This window comes from Pristiophorus japonicus, unplaced genomic scaffold (assembly GCF_044704955.1).
Source record: "Pristiophorus japonicus isolate sPriJap1 unplaced genomic scaffold, sPriJap1.hap1 HAP1_SCAFFOLD_85, whole genome shotgun sequence".
Classification (NCBI taxonomy): domain Eukaryota; kingdom Metazoa; phylum Chordata; class Chondrichthyes; family Pristiophoridae; genus Pristiophorus; species Pristiophorus japonicus.
In genome coordinates this window covers 2,552,413-2,571,253 of record NW_027254772.1, presented here as the reverse complement: position 1 = coordinate 2,571,253, position 18,841 = coordinate 2,552,413, and positions in this window count along the sequence as shown.

Genomic DNA, 18,841 nt, shown 5'->3' with positions numbered 1-18,841 from the left:
GATAAAGGACAAGGCACCGGTTGATAAAGGACAAGGCACTGGTTGATAAAGGACAAGGCACCGATTGATAAAGGCCAAGGCACCGATTGACAAAGGACAAGGCACCGATTGATAAAGGCCAAGGCACCGATTGATAAAGGACAAGGCACCGATTGATCAAGGCCAAGGCACCGGTTGATAAAGGCCAAGGCACCGGTTGATAAAGGCCAAGGCACCGGTTGATAAAGGCCAAGGCACCGGTTGATAAAGGACAAGGCACCGGTTGATAAAGGCCAAGGCACCAGTTGATAAAGGACAAGGCACCGGTTGATAAAGGACAAGGCACCGGTTGATAAAGGCCAAGGCACCGGTTGATAAAGGACAAGGCACCGATTGATAAAGTCCAAGGCACCTGTTGATAAAGGACAAGGCACCGGTTGATAAAGGCCAAGGCACCAGTTGATAAAGGCCAAGGCACCAGTTGATAAAGGACAAGGCACCGGTTGATAAAGGCCAAGGCACCAGTTGATAAAGGCCAAGGCACCGGTTGATAAAGGACAAGGCACCGGTTGATAAAGGCCAAGGCACCAGTTGATAAAGGCCAAGGCACCAGTTGATAAAGGACAAGGCACCGGTTGATAAAGGCCAAGGCACTGATTGATAAAGGACAAGGCACCGGTTGATAAAGGACAAGGCACCGGTTGATAAAGGACTAGGCACCGGTTGATAAAGGCCAAGGCACCGATTGATAAAGGACAAGGCACCGATTGATAAAGGACAAGGCACCGGTTGATAAAGGCCAAGGCACCGGTTGATAAAGGACAAGGCACCGGTTGATAAAGGCCAAGGCACCGGTTGATAAAGGCCAAGGCACCGATTGATAAAGGACAAGGCACCGATTGATAAAGGACAAGGCACCGATTGATAAAGGCCAAGGCACCGATTGATAAAGGACAAGGCACTGATTGATAAAGGCCAAGGCACCGGTTGATAAAGGCCAAGGCACCGGTTGATAAAGGCCAAGGCACCGGTTGATAAAGGACAAGGCACCGGTTGATAAAGGCCAAGGCACCGGTTGATAAAGGACAAGGCACCGGTTGATAAAGGCCAAGGCACCGATTGATAAAGGCCAAGGCACCGGTTGATAAAGGCCAAGGCACCGGTTGATAAAGGCCAAGGCACCGGTTGATAAAGGCCAAGGCACTGGTTGATAAAGGACAAGGCACCGATTGATAAAGGCCAAGGCACCGGTTGATAAAGGACAAGGCACCGCTTGATAAAGGACAAGGCACCGGTTGATAAAGGCCAAGGCACCGGTTGATAAAGGACAAGGCACCGGTTGATAAAGGCCAAGGCACCTGTTGATAAAGGCCAAGGCACCTGTTGATAAAGGCCAAGGCACCGGTTGATAAAGGCCAAGGCACCGATTGATAAAGGACAAGGCACCGATTGATAAAGGCCAAGGCACCGGTTGATAAAGGACAAGGCACCGGTTGATAAAGGACAAGGCACCGATTGATAAAGGACAAGGCACCGATTGATAAAGGCCAAGGCACCGGTTGATAAAGGACAAGGCACCGATTGATAAAGGACAAGGCACCGATTGATAAAGGACAAGGCACCGGTTGATAAAGGACAAGGCACCGATTGATAAAGGCCAAGGCACCGGTTGATAAAGGACAAGGCACCGATTGATAAAGGACAAGGCACCGATTGATAAAGGACAAGGCACTGATTGATAAAGGACAAGGCACCGATTGATAAAGGACAAGGCACTGATTGATAAAGGACAAGGCACCGATTGATAAAGGCCAAGGCACCGGTTGATAAAGGCCAAGGCACCGGTTGATAAAGGACAAGGCACCGGTTGATAAAGGCCAAGGCACCGGTTGATAAAGGACAAGGCACCGATTGATAAAGGACAAGGCACTGGTTGATAAAGGACAAGGCACCGGTTGATAAAGGCCAAGGCACCGATTGATAAAGGACAAGGCACTGATTGATAAAGGCCAAGGCACCGATTGATAAAGGACAAGGCACTGATTGATAAAGGCCAAGGCACCTGTTGATAAAGGACAAGGCACCGATTGATAAAGGCCAAGGCACCTGTTGATAAAGGACAAGGCACCGATTGATAAAGGCCAAGGCACCGGTTGATAAAGGCCAAGGCACCGGTTGATAAAGGCCAAGGCACCGGTTGATAAAGGACAAGGCACCGGTTGATAAAGGACAAGGCACCGATTGATAAAGGTCAAGGCACCGGTTGATAAAGGACAAGGCACCGGTTGATAAAGGACAAGGCACCGATTGATAAAGGTCAAGGCACCGGTTGATAAAGGACAAGGCACCGATTGATAAAGGCCAAGGCACCGGTTGATAAAGGACAAGGCACCGGTTGATAAAGGACAAGGCACCGGTTGATAAAGGACAAGGCACCGGTTGATAAAGGACAAGGCACCGGTTGATAAAGGACAAGGCACCGATTGATAAAGGTCAAGGCACCGGTTGATAAAGGCCAAGGCACCGGTTGATAAAGGACAAGGCACCGATTGATAAAGGCCAAGGCACCGGTTGATAAAGGACAAGGCACCGGTTGATAAAGGCCAAGGCACCGATTGATAAAGGACAAGGCACCGGTTGATAAAGGCCAAGGCACCTGTTGATAAAGGACAAGGCACCGGTTGATAAAGGCCAAGGCACCGGTTGATAAAGGACAAGGCACCGGTTGATAAAGGCCAAGGCACCGATTGATAAAGGCCAAGGCACCGGTTGATAAAGGCCAAGGCACCGGTTGATAAAGGTCAAGGCACCGATTGATAAAGGACAAGGCACCGGTTGATAAAGGACAAGGCACCGATTGATAAAGGACAAGGCACCGGTTGATAAAGGACAAGGCACCGATTGATAAAGGACAAGGCACCGGTTGATAAAGGACAAGGCACCGATTGATAAAGGACAAGGCACCGGTTGATAAAGGACAAGGCACCGGTTGATAAAGGACAAGGCACCGGTTGATAAAGGCCAAGGCACCGATTGATAAAGGACAAGGCACCGGTTGATAAAGGCCAAGGCACCGGTTGATAAAGGACAAGGCACCGGTTGATAAAGGCCAAGGCACCGATTGATAAAGGACAAGGCACCGGTTGATAAAGGCCAAGGCACCGGTTGATAAAGGACAAGGCACCGGTTGATAAAGGACAAGGCACCGATTGATAAAGGCCAAGGCACCGGTTGATAAAGGACAAGGCACCGATTGATAAAGGACAAGGCACCGATTGATAAAGGACAAGGCACCGGTTGATAAAGGACAAGGCACCGGTTGATAAAGGCCAAGGCTCCAGTTGATAAAGGCCAAGGCACCGATTGATCAAGGCCAAGGCACCGGTTGATAAAGGACAAGGCACCGATTGATAAAGGACAAGGCACCGGTTGATAAAGGACAAGGCACCGATTGATAAAGGCCAAGGCACCGGTTGATAAAGGACAAGGCACCGGTTGATAAAGGACAAGGCACCGATTGATAAAGGCCAAGGCACCGATTGATAAAGGACAAGGCACCGGTTGATAAAGGACAAGGCACCGATTGATAAAGGACAAGGCACCGGTTGATAAAGGACAAGGCACCGATTGATAAAGGACAAGGCACCGATTGATAAAGGACAAGGCACCGATTGATAAAGGACAAGGCACCGATTGATAAAGGACAAGGCACCGGTTGATAAAGGACAAGGCACCGGTTGATAAAGGACAAGGCACCGGTTGATAAAGGACAAGGCACCGATTGATAAAGGCCAAGGCACCGATTGATAAAGGACAAGGCACCGGTTGATAAAGGACAAGGCACCGGTTGATAAAGGCCAAGGCACCGATTGATAAAGGACAAGGCACCGGTTGATAAAGGACAAGGCACCGATTGATAAAGGCCAAGGCACCGATTGATAAAGGACAAGGCACCGGTTGATAAAGGACAAGGCACCGGTTGATAAAGGCCAAGGCACCGATTGATAAAGGACAAGGCACCGGTTGATAAAGGCCAAGGCACCGGTTGATAAAGGACAAGGCACCAGTTGATAAAGGCCAAGGCACCGATTGATAAAGGCCAAGGCACCGATTGATAAAGGCCAAGGCACCAGTTGATAAAGGCCAAGGCTCCGGTTGATAAAGGCCAAGGCACCGGTTGATAAAGGCCAAGGCACCGATTGATAAAGGCCAAGGCACCGATTGATAAAGGCCAAGGCTCCGGTTGATAAAGGCCAAGGCACCGGTTGATAAAGGCCAAGGCACCGATTGATAAAGGCCAAGGCACCGGTTGATAAAGGCCAAGGCACCGGTTGATAAAGGCCAAGGCACCGGTTGATAAAGGACAAGGCACCGATTGATAAAGGACAAGGCACTGATTGATCAAGGACAAGGCACCGATTGATAAAGGCCAAGGCACCTGTTGATAAAGGACAAGGCACCGATTGATAAAGGACAAGGCACCGATTGATAAAGGACAAGGCACCGGTTGATAAAGGACAAGGCACCGATTGATCAAGGACAAGGCACCGATTGATAAAGGACAAGGCACCGATTGATCAAGGACAAGGCACCGATTGATAAAGGACAAGGCACCGGTTGATAAAGGCCAAGGCACCGGTTGATAAAGGACAAGGCACCGGTTGATAAAGGACAAGGCACCGGTTGATCAAGGCCAAGGCACCGGTTGATCAAGGCCAAGGCACCGATTGATAAAGGACAAGGCACCGATTGATAAAGGACAAGGCACCGATTGATAAAGGACAAGGCACCGATTGATAAAGGACAAGGCACCGATTGATAAAGGACAAGGCACCGGTTGATAAAGGACAAGGCACCGATTGATAAAGGCCAAGGCACCAGTTGATAAAGGCCAAGGCACCAGTTGATAAAGGCCAAGGCTCCGGTTGATAAAGGCCAAGGCACCGATTGATAAAGGCCAAGGCACCGGTTGATAAAGGACAAGGCACCGGTTGATAAAGGCCAAGGGACTGATTGATAAAGGCCAAGGCACCGATTGATAAAGGCCAAGGCACCGGTTGATAAAGGCCAAGGCACCGGTTGATAAAGGCCAAGGCACCGGTTGATAAAGGCCAAGGCACCAGTTGATAAAGGACAAGGCACCAGTTGATAAAGGACAAGGCTCCGGTTGATAATGGCCAAGGCTCCGGTTGATAAAGGCCAAGGCACCGGTTGATAATGGCCAAGGCTCCGGTTGATAAAAGCCAAGGCACCGGTTGATAAAGGACAAGGCACCTGTTGATAACGGCCAAGGCTCCGGTTGATAAAGGCCAAGGCACCGGTTGATAAAGGACAAGGCACCGGTTGATAAAGGCCAAGGCACCGGTTGATAAAGGCCAAGGCACCGGTTGATAAAGGACAAGGCACCTGTTGATAAAGGACAAGGCACCGGTTGATAAAGGCCAAGGCACCGATTGATAAAGGCCAAGGCACCGATTGATAAAGGCCAAGGCACCAGTTGATAAAGGCCAAGGCTCCGGTTGATAAAGGACAAGGCACCGATTGATAAAGGCCAAGGCACCGGTTGATAAAGGACAAGGCACTGATTGATAAAGGACAAGGCACCGGTTGATAAAGGCCAAGGCACCGGTTGATAAAGGACAAGGCACCGGTTGATAAAGGACAAGGCACTGATTGATAAAGGACAAGGCACCGGTTGATAAAGGCCAAGGCACCAGTTGATAAAGGCCAAGGCACCGATTGATAAAGGACAAGGCACCGATTGATAAAGGACAAGGCACCGATTGATAAAGGACAAGGCACCGATTGATAAAGGACAAGGCACCGGTTGATAAAGGACAAGGCACCGGTTGATAAAGGACAAGGCACTGATTGATAAAGGACAAGGCACCGGTTGATAAAGGCCAAGGCACCAGTTGATAAAGGCCAAGGCACCGATTGATAAAGGACAAGGCACCGGTTGATAAAGGCCAAGGCACCGATTGATAAAGGACAAGGCACCGGTTGATAAAGGACAAGGCACCGGTTGATAAAGGCCAAGGCACCAGTTGATAAAGGCCAAGGCTCCGGTTGATAAAGGACAAGGCTCCGGTTGATAAAGGACAAGGCACCGGTTGATAAAGGCCAAGGCTCCGGTTGATAAAGGACAAGGCACCGATTGATCAAGGCCAAGGCACCGGTTGATAAAGGACAAGGCACCGATTGATAAAGGCCAAGGCACCGGTTGATAAAGGCCAAGGCACCAGTTGATAAAGGCCAAGGCACCGGTTGATAAAGGACAAGGCACCGGTTGATAAAGGCCAAGGCACCGGTTGATAAAGGCCAAGGCACCAGTTGATAAAGGCCAAGGCTCCGGTTGATAAAGGACAAGGCACCGATTGATAAAGGACAAGGCACTGGTTGATAAAGGCCAAGGCACCTGTTGATAAAGGACAAGGCACCGATTGATAAAGGCCAAGGCACCGATTGATAAAGGCCAAGGCACTGATTGATAAAGGACAAGGCACCGGTTGATAAAGGCCAAGGCACCGATTGATAAAGGCCAAGGCACCGGTTGATAAAGGCCAAGGCACCGATTGATAAAGGCCAAGGCACCGGTTGATAAAGGCCAAGGCACCGATTGATAAAGGCCAAGGCTCCGGTTGATAAAGGCCAAGGCACCGATTGATAAAGGCCAAGGCACCAGTTGATAAAGGCCAAGGCACCGATTGATAAAGGCCAAGGCACCAGTTGATAAAGGCCAAGGCTCCGGTTGATAAAGGCCAAGGCTCCGGTTGATAAAGGACAAGGCACCTGTTGATAAAGGCCAAGGCACTGATTGATAAAGGACAAGGCTCCGGTTGATAAAGGACAAGGCACCGATTGATAAAGGACAAGGCACCGATTGATAAAGGACAAGGCACCGGTTGATAAAGGCCAAGGCACCGGTTGATAAAGGACAAGGCACCGATTGATAAAGGACAAGGCACCGATTGATCAAGGCCAAGGCACCGATTGATAAAGGACAAGGCACCGGTTGATAAAGGACAAGGCACCGATTGATCAAGGCCAAGGCACCGATTGATAAAGGACAAGGCACCGATTGATAAAGGCCAAGGCACCGATTGATAAAGGCCAAGGCACCGATTGATCAAGGCCAAGGCACCGATTGATAAAGGACAAGGCACCGGTTGATAAAGGACAAGGCACCGATTGATCAAGGCCAAGGCACCGATTGATAAAGGACAAGGCACCGATTGATAAAGGCCAAGGCACCGATTGATAAAGGACAAGGCACCGATTGATAAAGGACAAGGCACCGATTGATAAAGGACAAGGCACCGATTGATAAAGGACAAGGCACCGATTGATAAAGGACAAGGCACCGATTGATAAAGGCCAAGGCACCGGTTGATAAAGGCCAAGGCACCGGTTGATAAAGGACAAGGCACCGATTGATCAAGGACAAGGCACCGATTGATAAAGGACAAGGCACTGATTGATAAAGGACAAGGCACCGGTTGATAAAGGACAAGGCACCTGTTGATAAAGGACAAGGCACCGATTGATCAAGGACAAGGCACCGATTGATAAAGGACAAGGCACTGATTGATAAAGGCCAAGGCACCGATTGATAAAGGACAAGGCACCGGTTGATCAAGGCCAAGGCACCGATTGATAAAGGCCAAGGCACCAGTTGATAAAGGCCAAGGCTCCGGTTGATAAAGGCCAAGGCTCCGGTTGATAAAGGACAAGGCACCGATTGATAAAGGACAAGGCACCGATTGATAAAGGACAAGGCACCGGTTGATAAAGGCCAAGGCACCGGTTGATAAAGGACAAGGCACCGATTGATAAAGGACAAGGCACCGATTGATCAAGGCCAAGGCACCGATTGATAAAGGACAAGGCACCGGTTGATAAAGGACAAGGCACCGATTGATCAAGGCCAAGGCACCGATTGATAAAGGACAAGGCACCGATTGATAAAGGCCAAGGCACCGATTGATAAAGGACAAGGCACCGGTTGATAAAGGACAAGGCACTGATTGATAAAGGACAAGGCACCGATTGATAAAGGACAAGGCACCGGTTGATAAAGGACAAGGCACCGATTGATCAAGGCCAAGGCACCGATTGATAAAGGACAAGGCACCGATTGATAAAGGCCAAGGCACCGATTGATAAAGGACAAGGCACCGATTGATAAAGGACAAGGCACCGATTGATAAAGGACAAGGCACCGATTGATAAAGGACAAGGCACCGATTGATAAAGGACAAGGCACCGATTGATAAAGGCCAAGGCACCGGTTGATAAAGGCCAAGGCACCGGTTGATAAAGGACAAGGCACCGATTGATCAAGGACAAGGCACCGATTGATAAAGGACAAGGCACTGATTGATAAAGGACAAGGCACCGGTTGATAAAGGACAAGGCACCTGTTGATAAAGGACAAGGCACCGATTGATCAAGGACAAGGCACCGGTTGATAAAGGACAAGGCACCGGTTGATAAAGGACAAGGCACCGATTGATCAAGGACAAGGCACCGATTGATAAAGGACAAGGCACTGATTGATAAAGGCCAAGGCACCGATTGATAAAGGACAAGGCACCGATTGATAAAGGCCAAGGCACCAGTTGATAAAGGACAAGGCACCAGTTGATAAAGGCCAAGGCACCGGTTGATAAAGGCCAAGGCACTGATTGATAAAGGACAAGGCACCGGTTGATAAAGGCCAAGGCACTGATTGATAAAGGACAAGGCACCGATTGATAAAGGACAAGGCACCGGTTGATAAAGGACAAGGCACCGGTTGATAAAGGACAAGGCACCGATTGATAAAGGCCAAGGCACCGATTGATAAAGGACAAGGCACCGATTGATCAAGGACAAGGCACCGATTGATCAAGGACAAGGCACCGATTGATAAAGGCCAAGGCACTGATTGATAAAGGACAAGGCACCGGTTGATAAAGGCCAAGGCACCGGTTGATAAAGGACAAGGCACCGGTTGATAAAGGCCAAGGCACTGATTGATAAAGGACAAGGCACCGATTGATAAAGGACAAGGCACCGGTTGATAAAGGACAAGGCACCGATTGATAAAGGCCAAGGCACCGATTGATAAAGGACAAGGCACCGGTTGATAAAGGACAAGGCACCGATTGATCAAGGACAAGGCACCGATTGATCAAGGACAAGGCACCGATTGATAAAGGACAAGGCACCTGTTGATAAAGGACAAGGCACCTGTTGATAAAGGACAAGGCACCTGTTGATAAAGGACAAGGCACCGATTGATAAAGGCCAAGGCACTGATTGATAAAGGCCAAGGCACTGATTGATAAAGGCCAAGGCACTGATTGATAAAGGACAAGGCACCGATTGATAAAGGCCAAGGCACTGATTGATAAAGGACAAGGCACCGATTGATAAAGGACAAGGCACCTGTTGATAAAGGACAAGGCACCGATTGATAAAGGCCAAGGCACTGATTGATAAAGGACAAGGCACCGATTGATAAAGGCCAAGGCACCGATTGATAAAGGACAAGGCACTGATTGATAAAGGACAAGGCACCGATTGATAAAGGACAAGGCACCGGTTGATAAAGGACAAGGCACCGGTTGATAAAGGACAAGGCACCGATTGATAAAGGCCAAGGCACCGATTGATAAAGGACAAGGCACTGATTGATAAAGGACAAGGCACCGATTGATAAAGGACAAGGCACCGATTGATAAAGGACAAGGCACCGATTGATAAAGGCCAAGGCACCGATTGATAAAGGACAAGGCACTGATTGATAAAGGCCAAGGCACCGATTGATAAAGGACAAGGCACCGATTGATAAAGGACAAGGCACCGATTGATAAAGGCCAAGGCACCGATTGATAAAGGACAAGGCACTGATTGATAAAGGACAAGGCACCGATTGATAAAGGACAAGGCACCGATTGATAAAGGACAAGGCACCGGTTGATAAAGGACAAGGCACCGGTTGATAAAGGACAAGGCACCGGTTGATAAAGGACAAGGCACCGGTTGATAAAGGACAAGGCACCGGTTGATAAAGGACAAGGCACCGGTTGATAAAGGACAAGGCACCGGTTGATAAAGGACAAGGCACCGATTGATAAAGGCCAAGGCACCGGTTGATAAAGGACAAGGCACCGGTTGATAAAGGACAAGGCACCGGTTGATAAAGGCCAAGGCACCGATTGATAAAGGCCAAGGCACCGGTTGATAAAGGACAAGGCACCGGTTGATAAAGGACAAGGCACCGGTTGATAAAGGACAAGGCACCGGTTGATAAAGGACAAGGCACCGGTTGATAAAGGCCAAGGCACCGATTGATAAAGGCCAAGGCACCTGTTGATAAAGGACAAGGCACCGGTTGATAAAGGACAAGGCACCGGTTGATAAAGGACAAGGCACCGGTTGATAAAGGACAAGGCACCGATTGATAAAGGCCAAGGCACCGGTTGATAAAGGCCAAGGCACCGGTTGATAAAGGACAAGGCACCGGTTGATAAAGGCCAAGGCACCGATTGATAAAGGCCAAGGCACTGGTTGATAAAGGACAAGGCACCGGTTGATAAAGGCCAAGGCACCGATTGATAAAGGCCAAGGCACCGGTTGATAAAGGCCAAGGCACCGATTGATAAAGGCCAAGGCACCGGTTGATAAAGGCCAAGGCACCGGTTGATAAAGGCCAAGGCACCGGTTGATAAAGGCCAAGGCACCGGTTGATAAAGGACAAGGCACCGGTTGATAAAGGCCAAGGCACCGGTTGATAAAGGACAAGGCACCGGTTGATAAAGGCCAAGGCACCAGTTGATAAAGGACAATGCACCGATTGATAAAGGCCAAGGCACCAGTTGATAAAGGACAATGCACCGGTTGATAAAGGACAAGGCACCGGTTGATAAAGGCCAAGGCACCAGTTGATAAAGGCCAAGGCACCAGTTGATAAAGGACAAGGCACCGGTTGATAAAGGCCAAGGCACCGGTTGATAAAGGCCAAGGCACCGATTGATAAAGGACAAGGCACCGGTTGATAAAGGACAAGGCACTGATTGATAAAGGACAAGGCACCGGTTGATAAAGGCCAAGGCACCGGTTGATAAAGGACAAGGCACCGGTTGATAAAGGACAAGGCACCGGTTGATAAAGGCCAAGGCACCGGTTGATAAAGGACAAGGCACCGGTTGATAAAGGACAAGGCACCGGTTGATAAAGGACAAGGCACCGGTTGATAAAGGCCAAGGCACCGGTTGATAAAGGCCAAGGCACCGATTGATAAAGGCCAAGGCACCGATTGATAAAGGACAAGGCACTGATTGATAAAGGACAAGGCACCGGTTGATAAAGGCCAAGGCACCGATTGATAAAGGCCAAGGCACTGATTGATAAAGGACAAGGCACCGATTGATAAAGGACAAGGCACCGGTTGATAAAGGACAAGGCACCGATTGATAAAGGACAAGGCACTGATTGATAAAGGACAAGGCACCGATTGATAAAGGACAAGGCACTGATTGATAAAGGACAAGGCACCGATTGATAAAGGACAAGGCACTGATTGATAAAGGACAAGGCACCGGTTGATAAAGGCCAAGGCACCGGTTGATAAAGGACAAGGCACCGGTTGATAAAGGCCAAGGCACCGGTTGATAAAGGACAAGGCACCGGTTGATAAAGGCCAAGGCACCGGTTGATAAAGGACAAGGCACCGGTTGATAAAGGCCAAGGCACCGATTGATAAAGGCCAAGGCACCGGTTGATAAAGGCCAAGGCACCGGTTGATAAAGGCCAAGGCACCGGTTGATAAAGGCCAAGGCACCGGTTGATAAAGGACAAGGCACCGATTGATAAAGGACAAGGCACTGATTGATAAAGGACAAGGCACCGATTGATAAAGGACAAGGCACTGATTGATAAAGGACAAGGCACCGATTGATAAAGGACAAGGCACTGATTGATAAAGGACAAGGCACCGGTTGATAAAGGCCAAGGCACCGGTTGATAAAGGACAAGGCACCGGTTGATAAAGGCCAAGGCACCGGTTGATAAAGGCCAAGGCACCGATTGATAAAGGCCAAGGCACCGGTTGATAAAGGCCAAGGGACTGGTTGATAAAGGACAAGGCACCGGTTGATAAAGGCCAAGGCACCTGTTGATAAAGGCCAAGGCACCTGTTGATAAAGGCCAAGGCACCTGTTGATAAAGGACAAGGCACCGGTTGATAAAGGCCAAGGCACCGGTTGATAAAGGCCAAGGCACCGGTTGATAAAGGACAAGGCACCGATTGATAAAGGCCAAGGCACCGGTTGATAAAGGCCAAGGCACCGGTTGATAAAGGACAAGGCACCGGTTGATAAAGGACAAGGCACCGGTTGATAAAGGACAAGGCACCGGTTGATAAAGGCCAAGGCACCTGTTGATAAAGGCCAAGGCACCTGTTGATAAAGGACAAGGCACCGATTGATAAAGGCCAAGGCACCGGTTGATAAAGGCCAAGGCACCTGTTGATAAAGGCCAAGGCACCGGTTGATAAAGGACAAGGCACCGATTGATAAAGGCCAAGGCACCTGTTGATAAAGGCCAAGGCACCGGTTGATAAAGGACAAGGCACCGATTGATAAAGGCCAAGGCACCGGTTGATAAAGGCCAAGGCACCGGTTGATAAAGGACAAGGCACTGATTGATAAAGGACAAGGCACCGGTTGATAAAGGCCAAGGCACCGGTTGATAAAGGACAAGGCACCGGTTGATAAAGGCCAAGGCACCGGTTGATAAAGGCCAAGGCACCGGTTGATAAAGGACAAGGCACCGGTTGATAAAGGCCAAGGCACCGGTTGATAAAGGACAAGGCACCGGTTGATAAAGGCCAAGGCACCGGTTGATAAAGGCCAAGGCACCGGTTGATAAAGGACAAGGCACCGGTTGATAAAGGACAAGGCACCGGTTGATAAAGGACAAGGCACCGGTTGATAAAGGACAAGGCACCGGTTGATAAAGGACAAGGCACCGGTTGATAAAGGACAAGGCACCGGTTGATAAAGGCCAAGGCACCGGTTGATAAAGGACAAGGCACCGGTTGATAAAGGACAAGGCACTGATTGATAAAGGACAAGGCACCGGTTGATAAAGGACAAGGCACCGATTGATCAAGGCCAAAGCACCGATTGATAAAGGCCAAGGCACCGGTTGATAAAGGCCAAGGCACCGATTGATAAAGGCCAAGGCACCGGTTGATAAAGGACAAGGCACCGGTTGATAAAGGACAAGGCACCGGTTGATAAAGGACAAGGCACCGATTGATAAAGGCCAAGGCACCGGTTGATAAAGGCCAAGGCACCGGTTGATAAAGGACAAGGCACCGGTTGATAAAGGCCAAGGCACCAGTTGATAAAGGACAAGGCACCAGTTGATAAAGGACAAGGCACCGGTTGATAAAGGCCAAGGCACCGGTTGATAAAGGCCAAGGCACTGGTTGATAAAGGCCAAGGCACCGATTGATAAAGGCCAAGGCACCAGTTGATAAAGGACAAGGCACCAGTTGATAAAGGACAAGGCACCAGTTGATAAAGGCCAAGGCACCGGTTGATAAAGGACAAGGCACCGGTTGATAAAGGCCAAGGCACCAGTTGATAAAGGACAAGGCACCAGTTGATAAAGGCCAAGGCACCGGTTGATAAAGGCCAAGGCACTGGTTGATAAAGGCCAAGGCACCGATTGATAAAGGCCAAGGCACCGATTGATAAAGGCCAAGGCACCGATTGATAAAGGCCAAGGCACCGATTGATAAAGGACAATGCACCGATTGATAAAGGCCAAGGCACCGATTGATAAAGGCCAAGGCACCGATTGATAAAGGCCAAGGCACTGGTTGATAAAGGCCAAGGCACCGATTGATAAAGGCCAAGGCACTGGTTGATAAAGGCCAAGGCACCGATTGATAAAGGCCAAGGCACCGATTGATAAAGGCCAAGGCACCGATTGATAAAGGCCAAGGCACCAGTTGATAAAGGACAAGGCACCAGTTGATAAAGGCCAAGGCACCGGTTGATAAAGGCCAAGGCACCGATTGATAAAGGCCAAGGCACCGATTGATAAAGGCCAAGGCACCGATTGATAAAGGACAATGCACCGATTGATAAAGGCCAAGGCACCGATTGATAAAGGACAAGGCACCGATTGATAAAGGCCAAGGCACCAGTTGATAAAGGACAAGGCACCGATTGATAAAGGACAAGGCACCGATTGATAAAGGCCAAGGCACCGATTGATAAAGGCCAAGGCACCAGTTGATAAAGGACAAGGCACCAGTTGATAAAGGCCAAGGCACCAGTTGATAAAGGACAAGGCACCAGTTGATAAAGGCCAAGGCACCGGTTGATAAAGGCCAAGGCACTGGTTGATAAAGGACAAGGCACCGATTGATAAAGGCCAAGGCACCGGTTGATAAAGGACAAGGCACCGGTTGATAAAGGACAAGGCACCGGTTGATAAAGGACAAGGCACCGGTTGATAAAGGCCAAGGCACCGGTTGATAAAGGACAAGGCACCGATTGATAAAGGCCAAGGCACTGGTTGATAAAGGACAAGGCACCGATTGATAAAGGACAAGGCACCGATTGATAAAGGCCAAGGCACCGATTGATAAAGGCCAAGGCACCGGTTGATAAAGGACAAGGCACCGATTGATAAAGGACAAGGCACCGGTTGATAAAGGACAAGGCACCGGTTGATAAAGGACAAGGCACCGGTTGATAAAGGCCAAGGCACCGGTTGATAAAGGACAAGGCACCAGTTGATAAAGGCCAAGGCACCGATTGATAAAGGCCAAGGCACCGATTGATAAAGGCCAAGGCACCAGTTGATAAAGGCCAAGGCTCCGGTTGATAAAGGCCAAGGCACCGGTTGATAAAGGCCAAGGCACCGATTGATAAAGGCCAAGGCACCGATTGATAAAGGCCAAGGCTCCGGTTGATAAAGGCCAAGGCACCGGTTGATAAAGGCCAAGGCACCGATTGATAAAGGCCAAGGCACCGGTTGATAAAGGCCAAGGCACCGGTTGATAAAGGACAAGGCACCGATTGATAAAGGACAAGGCACTGATTGATCAAGGACAAGGCACCGATTGATAAAGGCCAAGGCACCTGTTGATAAAGGACAAGGCACCGATTGATAAAGGACAAGGCACCGATTGATAAAGGACAAGGCACCGGTTGATAAAGGACAAGGCACCGATTGATCAAGGACAAGGCACCGATTGATAAAGGACAAGGCACCGATTGATCAAGGACAAGGCACCGATTGATAAAGGACAAGGCACCGGTTGATAAAGGCCAAGGCACCGGTTGATAAAGGACAAGGCACCGGTTGATAAAGGACAAGGCACCGGTTGATCAAGGCCAAGGCACCGGTTGATCAAGGCCAAGGCACCGATTGATAAAGGACAAGGCACCGATTGATAAAGGACAAGGCACCGATTGATAAAGGACAAGGCACCGATTGATAAAGGACAAGGCACCGGTTGATAAAGGACAAGGCACCGATTGATAAAGGCCAAGGCACCAGTTGATAAAGGCCAAGGCACCAGTTGATAAAGGCCAAGGCTCCGGTTGATAAAGGCCAAGGCACCGATTGATAAAGGCCAAGGCACCGGTTGATAAAGGACAAGGCACCGGTTGATAAAGGCCAAGGGACTGATTGATAAAGGCCAAGGCACCGATTGATAAAGGCCAAGGCACCGGTTGATAAAGGCCAAGGCACCGGTTGATAAAGGCCAAGGCACCGGTTGATAAAGGCCAAGGCACCAGTTGATAAAGGACAAGGCACCAGTTGATAAAGGACAAGGCTCCGGTTGATAATGGCCAAGGCTCCGGTTGATAAAGGCCAAGGCACCGGTTGATAATGGCCAAGGCTCCGGTTGATAAAGGCCAAGGCACCGGTTGATAAAGGACAAGGCACCTGTTGATAAAGGCCAAGGCTCCGGTTGATAAAGGCCAAGGCACCGGTTGATAAAGGACAAGGCACCGGTTGATAAAGGCCAAGGCACCGGTTGATAAAGGCCAAGGCACCGGTTGATAAAGGACAAGGCACCTGTTGATAAAGGACAAGGCACCGGTTGATAAAGGCCAAGGCACCGATTGATAAAGGCCAAGGCACCGATTGATAAAGGCCAAGGCACCAGTTGATAAAGGCCAAGGCTCCGGTTGATAAAGGACAAGGCACCGATTGATAAAGGCCAAGGCACCGGTTGATAAAGGACAAGGCACTGATTGATAAAGGACAAGGCACCGGTTGATAAAGGCCAAGGCACCGGTTGATAAAGGACAAGGCACCGGTTGATAAAGGACAAGGCACTGATTGATAAAGGACAAGGCACCGGTTGATAAAGGCCAAGGCACCAGTTGATAAAGGCCAAGGCACCGATTGATAAAGGACAAGGCACCGATTGATAAAGGACAAGGCACCGATTGATAAAGGACAAGGCACCGATTGATAAAGGACAAGGCACCGGTTGATAAAGGACAAGGCACCGGTTGATAAAGGACAAGGCACTGATTGATAAAGGACAAGGCACCGGTTGATAAAGGCCAAGGCACCAGTTGATAAAGGCCAAGGCACCGATTGATAAAGGACAAGGCACCGGTTGATAAAGGCCAAGGCACCGATTGATAAAGGACAAGGCACCGGTTGATAAAGGACAAGGCACCGGTTGATAAAGGCCAAGGCACCAGTTGATAAAGGCCAAGGCTCCGGTTGATAAAGGACAAGGCTCCGGTTGATAAAGGACAAGGCACCGGTTGATAAAGGCCAAGGCTCCGGTTGATAAAGGACAAGGCACCGATTGATCAAGGCCAAGGCACCGGTTGATAAAGGACAAGGCACCGATTGATAAATGCCAAGGCACCGGTTGATAAAGGCCAAGGCACCAGTTGATAAAGGCCAAGGCACCGGTTGATAAAGGACAAGGCACCGGTTGATAAAGGCCAAGGCACCGGTTGATAAAGGCCAAGGCACCAGTTGATAAAGGCCAAGGCTCCGGTTGATAAAGGACAAGGCACCGATTGATAAAGGACAAGGCACTGGTTGATAAAGGCCAAGGCACCTGTTGATAAAGGACAAGGCACCGATTGATAAAGGCCAAGGCACCGATTGATAAAGGCCAAGGCACTGATTGATAAAGGACAAGGCACCGGTTGATAAAGGCCAAGGCACCGATTGATAAAGGCCAAGGCACCGGTTGATAAAGGCCAAGGCACCGATTGATAAAGGCCAAGGCACCGGTTGATAAAGGCCAAGGCACCGATTGATAAAGGCCAAGGCTCCGGTTGATAAAGGCCAAGGCACCGATTGATAAAGGCCAAGGCACCGATTGATAAAGGACAAGGCACCGATTGATAAAGGACAAGGCACCGGTTGATAAAGGCCAAGGCACCGGTTGATAAAGGACAAGGCACCGATTGATAAAGGACAAGGCACCGATTGATCAAGGCCAAGGCACCGATTGATAAAGGACAAGGCACCGGTTGATAAAGGACAAGGCACCGATTGATCAAGGCCAAGGCACCGATTGATAAAGGACAAGGCACCGATTGATAAAGGCCAAGGCACCGATTGATAAAGGACAAGGCACCGGTTGATAAAGGACAAGGCACCGATTGATCAAGGCCAAGGCACCGATTGATAAAGGACAAGGCACCGATTGATAAAGGCCAAGGCACCGATTGATAAAGGACAAGGCACCGATTGATAAAGGACAAGGCACCGATTGATAAAGGACAAGGCACCGATTGATAAAGGACAAGGCACCGATTGATAAAGGACAAGGCACCGATTGATAAAGGCCAAGGCACCGGTTGATAAAGGCCAAGGCACCGGTTGATAAAGGACAAGGCACCGATTGATCAAGGACAAGGCACCGATTGATAAAGGACAAGGCACTGATTGATAAAGGACAAGGCACCGGTTGATAAAGGACAAGGCACCTGTTGATAAAGGACAAGGCACCGATTGATCAAGGACAAGGCACCGGTTGATAAAGGACAAGGCACCGGTTGATAAAGGACAAGGCACCGATTGATCAAGGACAAGGCACCGATTGATAAAGGACAAGGCACTGATTGATAAAGGCCAAGGCACCGATTGATAAAGGACAAGGCACCGATTGATAAAGGCCAAGGCACCAGTTGATAAAGGACAAGGCACCAGTTGATAAAGGCCAAGGCACCGGTTGATAAAGGCCAAGGCACTGATTGATAAAGGACAAGGCACCGGTTGATAAAGGCCAAGGCACTGATTGATAAAGGACAAGGCACCGATTGATAAAGGACAAGGCACCGGTTGATAAAGGACAAGGCACCGGTTGATAAAGGACAAGGCACCGATTGATAAAGGCCAAGGCACCGATTGATAAAGGACAAGGCACCGATTGATCAAGGACAAGGCACCGATTGATCAAGGACAAGGCACCGATTGATAAAGGCCAAGGCACTGATTGATAAAGGACAAGGCACCGGTTGATAAAGGCCAAGGCACTGATTGATAAAGGACAAGGCACCGGTTGATAAAGGCCAAGGCACTGATTGATAAAGGACAAGGCACCGATTGATAAAGGACAAGGCACCGGTTGATAAAGGACAAGGCACCGATTGATAAAGGCCAAGGCACCGATTGATAAAGGACAAGGCACCGGTTGATAAAGGACAAGGCACCGATTGATCAAGGACAAGGCACCGATTGATCAAGGACAAGGCACCGATTGATAAAGGACAAGGCACCTGTTGATAAAGGACAAGGCACCTGTTGATAAAGGACAAGGCACCTGTTGATAAAGGACAAGGCACCGATTGATAAAGGC